General features: G+C 41.8%; 2 long non-coding RNA genes across 2 annotated transcripts; both read right to left on the bottom strand.

Annotated features, from left to right (window-relative positions):
* Positions 1-213: 213 nt before the first annotated feature.
* Positions 214-4,856, bottom strand: LOC145429802 (uncharacterized). Its single transcript, XR_013910138.1, has 2 exons — positions 3,075-4,856; positions 214-1,809 (listed from the first exon to the last, which is right to left on the bottom strand). It is a non-coding gene; the product is annotated as an uncharacterized LOC145429802 (long non-coding RNA).
* Positions 4,857-6,237: 1,381 nt separating this feature from the next.
* On the bottom strand, positions 6,238-8,748 carry LOC145429791 (uncharacterized). The gene is made up of 2 exons (XR_013910128.1): positions 7,004-8,748; positions 6,238-6,918 (listed from the first exon to the last, which is right to left on the bottom strand). It is a non-coding gene; the product is annotated as an uncharacterized LOC145429791 (long non-coding RNA).
* Between the last annotated feature and the right edge of the window lie 335 nt (positions 8,749-9,083).

The raw sequence follows: 9,083 nt of genomic DNA, 5'->3' as shown, positions 1-9,083 counted from the left end.
GAATCCACAATACACTAGGGCCTCTGCTAGTCGCTGATGCCATCCACATTTCACCATGGCCAGAACTGCCTGTGAGGCCATCTTCACAACACCAGGGTCTTTGCTGCTGGCTGATGCCATCCAAATTACACCAGGGACAGTGATTCCTGTGAGTCCTGTTGAAATCTCCCAATTCTTTGAATCTTTGGGCTGAAGGAGGGACAATACTCGGTGTATCAATGCTCAATCAACAATCATTTATTTCCATACAATTCAACAGTCAGAGCATTACAACGTCCGGACGGGAGAGATGCTACCAGAGGGTCAGGCACATGTCTCAAAATGGTGATGGGTTGCTCAGCTTTTTATAGTCTCTAGTGGCCCCCAGCTAGTCGTAAAAGCCAAAACATCACATTTTTTTCTCTGTTACAGCGCCTAAGTTATGACCTCGGCAGTTGTTTCTCTGCTTTCTGTAAGGTGGGGGTGTGGAATGTGGTCTATCTATCTCCCCTGTCTTTAGACACAGAGTCTCCTGCTTACAACCTTCTCTTCATGATTCAACAATTAAGCATGTCAAGAAAACAGTGTAACACATTCCCAGCAGATCAAGGATACAGAGTGATGCACATTTATCTAATGAACTAATATGTGAATATGTTCTGTTAACTCAAAAGTATAATGAGAACTAAACTACATACAGCTCACACACTCTATATTAAAGGGTATAATGTGATCTACAGCAGTATTCTAATTCAACTACTTTGATTACATATATAAGGTAACATATAATAACAGAATAATCTAATAATTCCCCCTTTTGATCTCTGAAAGAGATCACTTACAACATGCACTCCAGGGTCGCAAGGTCCAGGTTTTCTTGATCCTGAGGCCCTCTGTCCCCCTTTAACGGGTGGACCATATGTGGGATGACCTCTGTGTTCACGCAGTTCAGATGCAAGCAAAGTTAGATTTACAACCATAACAGCAGTTACAGATGACTCTCCCATCACTCCCCAATTCTCCCACAGCTTTATTTTGGTGCTCCAGTTTTCCACTCCCATTTTAATGCCACCTTATACCTTTCAAATGTACTTAGACTAGAACCTCTGTCTAAGGAGCTTTTAACCTTTATTTTTATTGCTGCAGCTACCAGTGTCTTCCAGTTGGGTGATTCTCAGCTTCTTTCTTCGACCTCCGGGGTTAGACCACCCTTTAGTCATTGCACAGTTCTGGGGATTATTCTGCCCCGATTTCAAACAAGGATCTGTGTGTTTTGGGTTCACCGGCGTGTCCCCCTTTTTGCCAAGAGCCTCTCGAACCTCGTTGGTCTGGTGTTCCTGGTTTTCGCCAACCCCTTCATGGTTATTGCTGTGTTTGTGGGATCCATCTTCTCCAGGAGCCCAAACGTCATGACACTTGACCCCAGTTGCTGTCTCGGCAGTCCCTACATCTGTCCCTGCTGTGAAGGGTCCTCACATCTCCGTGTCCCCGTCTGGTGTATCTTCCTTTCTCTGCAAGAGACAGAAAACCAAAACACCTCTCTCCCTAGCCTTGATAATCTAATATTGTTATCCATTGTTGTTCTAATGATTCAAATTTGGTTTAAAATATTATGTTCAGGACCTATTCTAATCATAATCTATGTGTGTGTAAAAGAAATCAAAAATTAGTGAACCCTTTCTAAGTCTAACACATTATAAGCTTAAGTTTTACCATAGCTAAATTATTAAACACAGAAATAACGTCATAAGATGTTCATAAAACCATTGTTTGATGTTCGGACTCAACTTCCCCCTTTTTGACACACTCCCATGTGTCAATTCATTGGAGCTAGACAATTAAAAGAGAAGGTTGGTGACATCATATCTCAGAAAGTATCAGAAATTCTTCTCTCGAGTACCGTTGCTCCAGCCTTGTCATCCCTGAGGATCTTCGATCCCGAAAATGTCCCTTCTCCTCATGTAATAAAGTCTGTCATCCTTCCATGCCCTGGTAACTGGTCCATCCAGAGCTGTAACATTTTGAAATGTACATACAACAAGCCAAACCACACCTTGGTCACACCAACCCTTTTCTGCCCTGAAGATGTCCAACACCATCTTAGTCTGGACCAGGGTTGTAATAGTTTTGCAATTTTCATCAGTTTTAATCAGTTTTTACCAATTGTTTGCTAGTTTAGTTTAGTTTTTATTTTCTGAAAATCCTTAGTTTCAATTTAGTTTTATTTGTGTTTTGCAAAAATTAAGTGTAACAAAATCCCAGTTCCATCATATCAGTCATGCTCTTCTGGTTATCCTTGGGTGTTGAGACTAATAACTATTAACTAAATTATATCACACGTGTGGGGGTGTGGCCTTGCCAGTTGTTTTGCCCACCTTTTCAAAATGGCTGGCGTGCCCACAAGCACATTTCATGGAAAAAGAAAGGTAAGCTTGATATTTACATTTAAAATGTTTTGTTAAACTCAGATTTTTATTTTATTCTTTTTGCAAGTACCCCTCCTCGGTGGCGAGAAACTGTTGGTGTGGTCAAGTGGGTGCTCTAGAAACAAACGCTCAGGACAGAACAGTTATCAGTCATGTACTTCCTACAAATTTTGCATATGTTTTATTTCATATTGATCCTCTGAGTGTAATGGTACATTTTAATTTGAATTTATCCAAACTAAACACAATATTTTCTTTATTTACTTTGCTCTTGTTCTTTTTCAGTACCACATCCTATCAAATGTCCCTGTCGATTATATTCTACATTTAATAACTTACTATTTCAAGTGAGAACCTAAATCACGTGGACCAATGTTTATTATTGCATATCTCTATTCTGAATGTGGCCAGTCATTCATAGGTATTGTTCAATTTTGGCGATTTTCCTCTATAAAATTTAATTGACTTTTTACAGTGGCCTGCTATGGTTAATAATAACATATTCCAGTCATGAGTGGTATCAAAAGTCTTCTCCACTGTAGCATTTGGCATTCCCAATAATATAACATGATACCTTACTCAAAACACAGCTAATATAGCACAGTTTTCTTAATGCAAACATCGGTAACTCAAAATCAGCAACCACAGTGTTAAGTCTGCAGTTCATACTTATGTGAAGCTAGAGTCTCCTCCTCCAGTCTCTCTTATCCTCCTGCTCCTGAAAAAACAAAACAAAACAAAGCGAAGCATCCACCCTTCTCTTGTCGGCTGGGTGAATTGTTTATGAATTGTTTATTGGCATTTACTAATCCTAAAGTTGGTGCAGTCATTGTCTCAGTATCAAGTCAGTCAAAACTTTTAGTCGTCAGTCCATCACAGTCCATTCACATGCATACCTCCATACACATTCATACCAGATGTTGCTGATAATGGAGTCTCACGCGCAACCTATTCGAGCATCCATCACCAGCAAGATGACGTCATCATTTTAAAGGAAAACAATTCCTTGTTGTTTTTTGGGCCGGATTGACTCGGTGCAATCCTTTTAGACTCAGAACTTCTCAGTGTTCCCTATAAGTGAATTTCTCCCAAGCCAATTACAATCATGGAGAAGCACACTTTGCAACTGTTTTTGTAAGAATATTTCATAGCGCTTTAAATTTCAATCTTTCAGGCCTGGTTTAAAGAGCTGATTGTTAAATCATAAACTCACAAAATATCAACATATCACCACCGGTGGATCACACCTCTCAGATTTTCTTATCTCAGTGCACTGTAACAAAACGAAAACAGACATAACCAACAAAACACTAATAACAATAACACAAACTAGGGCCCGTTGCAGACATGTCCAAGCATAAAACTATCCCTCTCTCGCTTACGAGAAAGAACACAAGCCAAAGCTCACTGATAACATCAAGCTAGCGCTAAACAAAACCAAAAAATCAACCAGAAATTCACAGGAACGTTTTGCTTCCTGCCGGGACAATATTGTGTGGGAATGAGAACCTCAGGTGCCATAACACCTTTTGTTCCTCCTTGAATTAAAACTCAATCACAGAAAATGCCGTACTCCGACCTAAAACTTACACTATTAATTCATCATTTTCACTCTGTGCCACTGTTCCTCATCAGGGCTGTGTGAAGCACAGCAAAGAATTCAGTCAAGGCCTTGAGCCATAAACAGACATCACGCACAGACATTGTTTTCATAACCAAACTTTTTTAGACCTTATTCCTAAAATCTACATAAATGCCCTCTGGGTGACATATAACACATTCTAAGTAATCAATGGCTCCTCATAAAAATTATGCATTGGGATGTTTGTGTGCAGCATTTTGCATATCAGCATAAGCAAAGCATTCTTCATTGCATCAGCGTGTGTGTGTGTGTGTGTGTATGTGGATCACTTCTCAGTGAATCAGCATTCCAATGTGTGTGTGTGTGTATGTGTGTGTGTGTTTGTGTATATGTGTGTGTGTGTCATTTCTCACTCACTCAACGAGTGCACGTGTTCATGTGTGTATTTCACTTCATTCTGAATCTGTGTGTTTGGAGACGTGTGTGTGTGTGTGTGTGTGTGTTTGTTTCTCTTCATTCTGAGTCAGTGCATGTAGATGTGTGTGTTTGTGTGGGTGTTTGTGTTCATCACTTTCCTGTTCTGGTGTTCTGGGTAAACCACGGCCTGAAGCATGCCCTGGGGTCCTGCCCCCCTCCTTTTCAGTTTGTTTGCGACCATTGCTGCTGCTGCTGCTGCTCAAAATTCAGTCCGTCCTGGTTCTGACCCCAATTGGGGCAGTCCTTTCTCCAGTGTCGATGTTCACCGCAGGTGAAACCTGCATCTTCTTCTGTGTTTTTGTCCATTCTGAGGTGCCTTCTGTCCTCAGTTACTCCTCTTGTCTCGGTCACGCCCTTTTTCGCCACCCGATCATCCGTGTTGGTCCATCACTGTCCTGGGCCCTGTTTCAGGAAGCCGGTTTAGAAAACTCAGAGTGAAAAACGATACGCAGGGTTGAGTAACCCCGAACTGTCCAACTCGGAATATTCGGTTTCAGAAAGGCTGATAACAAGTAGTTCAGTCAACGCGGAGTTGCTTTAACCCCAAGTGAAGCGCGCGGACGAGGATACATAAAGCCCTGATCAGTGGAGCACAGATTAAGCGAGTCACCATGGAGACGGAGGGAAAGAAGGCGCGGTCAATGTATTTCACAGCGCTTGAGGCCGAAATTCTGATGGCAGCATATGCCGATAACATGCAAATTCCGCGGAAAAAAGTAACACAGCGACAGCTGCAAAAGAAAGTGAGCATGCATGGCAAAACATAGCCGACAGAGTCAATGCGTGAGTGTTAATTTAAACATTGATCTAGGGATTTCCACCCATTTAACACGTTATTTTATCATATGTTATTTTATTTGTTATTTTATACATTTTATTTTGTGACGTGATGTGAGCGCAGGTGCAACCCAACAGGCCCCAAACGTGCCTGGCAGCAAGTAAAAATGAAATATAAAAATATAGTCCAAACAGGTAAGGTGTAATTGTATTATGAGCCATAGTGCTTGGTCTGTTTGTCCGATGTAAATCAATTGCAGTTAGAGGCTACATTAATTTTCTGTCCGTAAGCACTTATTGAAATTATCTGAGCACATTACAAGTACATATTTGCTTACTCTGTATGCTCAAATGTGACCCGTTATAGCCAACAGAAAAAAAGCGGAGGCCCGAAAAACAGGTGGGGGTCCTCCACCACCACCACCACTCACAGAGGCTGAGCAGTTGGCCCTCAGCCAAAACAGTGGGCGCCCTGTGGCCGAAGGCATCTCTGCGGGGACATCCTCTGAGTCAATAACCCCGCAAGACACAAGTGCCTACATAGGGGGTAAATTCAAAATAATACATGATGTGCATACATCCTTTCTTCACAGTCACCTTTGCAGTGCTACTCATTCATTTGATAAACTCTTTACCATAATGGATTATTTTGTAGTGAAGTTATTTTCCTACTGATTTTGCCTTCCCTCAGTCTTGGTTGTCTTTGAGAGCATAATGACAATGAAGTGTAAGGTGATTGGTATGTTTGTTAATTGCCATTTGGTCCCTTGTAAGTTATAAGTGACCTGTATAAACCTCATATTCTATCAGTTGATGGTGGTGGTGTACTGCATCTGGTGCAGCCTCCTGTTGAGCCAGACCAACATGCAGTTGTGAGTAATACTCCACAGATTACATGAGTTTACAGTAGAACAGCAATGTTGTTTATTTCTTTACTACAGGAAAATAATGAAGAAACATTGACAGGTGTTACAGAGGAGGAAGCAACAGAGACACTTTATGAGGTTTACATCTTTTAATACTTTGTGTACAGGAAACACAGGCGACCAATAAAGCCAGTTGAACAAAAAATCTGTTTATTCTTCTTTCAACATGTTGAGGTGATGGGTCAAAAGAAATGATTGTGACATATGGTGTCTCTGACTGCGCTTCCATCTTGTATGTCCGTGGGAGGGTCAGGATGTTCATGGTTTGGATCACTGCTGATGTTTGGTTCAGAAGGACAGTGTTCTCCTCTAATTGTGGCAATGTTGTGAAGAATCACACATGCCACAATAATGTCACATGCCCTTTCTGGGGTGACCCTGAGTCTTTGCAGGCACTGGAACCGGGCCTTAAGCATTCCGATAGTCATTTCAACTCTGGCTCTTGTCCTGCAATTAGCCAGATTATATCGCTGCTGTGGGCCCGGTTCAGGGTAAGGGGTAAGCAAATAGGGTAAACATGGATACCCCCTATCACCAAGCAAGTAGCCAGTGAACTCTCCTAAGACAGAAGGATACACTTCAGTTCAAATGTCCCTGAAGCAATTGGTCTTTATATATTTTAAAGTATTTTCAACTCACCATGTCCAAATTTTGTGCTCAGTGTACATTCACGGAATATTTGTGAGTCATGGACAGAGCCTGGCCACTTGGCTTCCACATTTGTGATAATGTTGGCAGCATCACATATGATCTTCACAGTGCAGAGAACACAAATTAGCATCCATTACTATGATGAAATAATTTGTTAGTTTGAAATGCTACAGGAAACTATGTACCTGTACATTAATGCTGTGGAAAGACTTCCTGTTCACATAGTCTCCTTCATTTACTGAAGGAGCAATGATTGGAATGTGAGTACCATCTATACAGCCAATCACGCCTGGGAACCCTGAAAATAAATGTAAAATTTAAGTAGTAGTTCAAGTATCACCACATCATGAATTAAGTTTTGGTCATCCTGATACCTGCAATTTTGTGGAATCCCTCTTTGATGAATCTTGTGGGTCTATGACCGGGGAACACCACAAACGAGTACAGGAGACGTTTCAGTGCAACTGTAACATTCCTGACTGCCCGACAGACGGTAGCCTTGGAAACGTGCTCAGCGTCACCAATATTATACAGAAAGCTCCCGTTTGCAAAAAACCGAAGTGCGATACAAATAATATGCAATGAACTGAGAGCATGTCCGCGATGTGTCACATGCGTAATATATGGCCTGAGGATGTTATCCAAATAAATTATAGATTGTGCTGAGAAACGGTAACGTTCGCACAGACAATCATCAGGACATGATAAAATGTCCAAACGCGCTCTGATCACTCTCTCCCGGCGGAGAGCTCTGCGGAGAATTTGGGCTTCACGATCTACTGGCTCTTCAAGGAAGAGACACGCCATGTCTGACACTTCCTACTGTCAGGTTTCCGACAAAGGGGCGGAGACAGTCAGGGTTAGTTGTAGTAAACCTGCTAGGGGGCAGGTTAGCTTCACGGCGTGTGTCGTCATAGTGACTCACTCAGGCTTCAGCTGAACTCGCTTTGTGAAACCGAAAACCCAGAGTTTTCGTTAACTCAGGGTATACTTACTCAGTTTTTCCACTAAACCGGCTTCCTGAAACAGGGCCCTGCACAGTGTGAATGCAAAGTTATCAAGGTCAGCATTCTTTCGCTCAGCCTTACTTTTCATTCGGGCTTGGCGGGCGTCTCGTCACAGCTCTGTCAGCTGACGCAGTCTGGGAATTTTCCCCCGTGTAGTGAAACGGGCCTTAGGTTTAGTGCTCTCCGTCTCGGCTGCATGAGATCACATTCCTGCAGGTCTGTTGACATTCTCAGGTCGTTGTTGTGGGTCCAGCTGTTGCAGCATTTGGTCAGTGTCACGTATGGGGGAGAGCAGGAGTCCAGTCAGCCTCGGCTTTCAGGGCCGGCAAAGCAGCCTGTAATTAAATATGTATAGAAAAAACAAAAACAAAACAAAACAAAAACAAACGAAAAACAAAAACAAACGAACAGGAAAATGATGTTGTGCTGGCTGTGTTATTCAGAGGGGAGACAACGGGGCCAGGCCCTGTGTCAGCCTTCTCTCCCCCTTTTTTTTGTTTTTTCTCTCCCGATATAATCAACTCCTAACCCACCAAGTTGACAGGACAACACAGGTACATGTTAAAATTCTTAAGATCATGTTTAAAAGCCCAAAAAAGGAATTTTCTTTCATTCAGTAATCACTTTTATTAATCAATCAACAGAAAACATGTCACAATTTGAATCTTTTAACCACTAAATTTGTTGTGTCTTGCCTGGTTGGTTAGACCAGTGTTCCTTTTTTTTTTTTTTTTAGTTAAATTGTTGTCCTGCAACCCAGAGGGTTTCTTTGTCAGTAATGTATAGACTTCATCATTTAAGTATGTTAATTTTTCTTTAACCTTGCTGGAAAATCTTCACGTGTCCATGAGTGTAAGCTGTTTCTTCATTGCGTGTATGTGCATTTGTATAAAAGCAGGTTAATTTTATCTTTTCTCAAACTAGGCGTTACCTTAACAGGAGCCTTTCTCTCAGATTTCTCTGCTTCTGTGTTTTTGTTTCACCTTTTTGTTGTGATGCTCTGGATGCCTTCCCAACCTCCACAAGTCCGTTGGCCCCAATTTTATGTGTTAAAACTTCTCTTAATTCCTCCTCTAATTCTCTCCTCGCTGCTGTCTTTTTCACAGCTGCTGATTCGTGCTGGGTGTGGTTCCCATTACCTATAATTTTGCTTCGGCCGCTGTGCTTGTGGGGGCAGTTGGTCCAGGTCCGCAGCTTCCTGTATTAACACACTAAGAGATTTATTTAATTTCATTTTCATCACTGTTAAACAGATAAG

The sequence above is a fragment of the Astatotilapia calliptera genome, chromosome 1 (assembly GCF_964374335.1).
Source record: "Astatotilapia calliptera chromosome 1, fAstCal68.1, whole genome shotgun sequence".
NCBI lineage: Eukaryota > Metazoa > Chordata > Actinopteri > Cichliformes > Cichlidae > Astatotilapia > Astatotilapia calliptera.
Note: the sequence above shows the minus strand (reverse complement) of the source record. Positions and strands in the feature narration are given on the sequence as shown.